Consider the following 650-nt stretch of genomic DNA (forward strand, 5'->3'; position numbering starts at 1 on the left):
GCCAACAACCTTTGAGGCACTCCTAGGAATCCACATACATTGCCATATGAACTTAAAACCTTCCTAAACCTAACTTAATTGTTGTATTTCCCTAGCTGATTGCACTGGACTTAGTCTGTGCACAGTATTTATTGCAATTATTTTATTAGACAGTATTCTTTGCTTGCACATATAATTTTTTCCTCACTTTATAAGTGTCCATAGATTCTCCCCATCTTAGTGGTCATTTTGTAAATATACCCAACAGAAAAAGCTAAGAATGGTAAATTAGAAACCCCTATATAAAGATTATAGTAAGCTTTGAAAACAGCCAGTGGAGTGACAACTGATATCCCCCATAGTATAGAATACCTTAAATTCTTAAGACTTCAGCACCTGTGGTAGTTCCATAAAGGCCAGTAAACTTTTAATATGTTATTCTAGTAAGATAGAACATGGAGTGTTAAAGGGAAACTTGTTGACAGGTGTGAATACCAATGCAATCACTTGTTGCTTTGCCACTCTTTTAAGTGCTGATAATTATTGCTCTGTTAAAACTATTGGAAATCCATACTAGAAATGACAGCCTATCCATAGAAACTAATTGCATTTGTTTTGATTTTGCATACCTTTATGTAAATACTTTTATGTATGTAGATAGAAAATTAATT

Source organism: Penaeus monodon, chromosome 22, assembly GCF_015228065.2.
Source record: "Penaeus monodon isolate SGIC_2016 chromosome 22, NSTDA_Pmon_1, whole genome shotgun sequence".
Taxonomy (NCBI): domain Eukaryota; kingdom Metazoa; phylum Arthropoda; class Malacostraca; order Decapoda; family Penaeidae; genus Penaeus; species Penaeus monodon.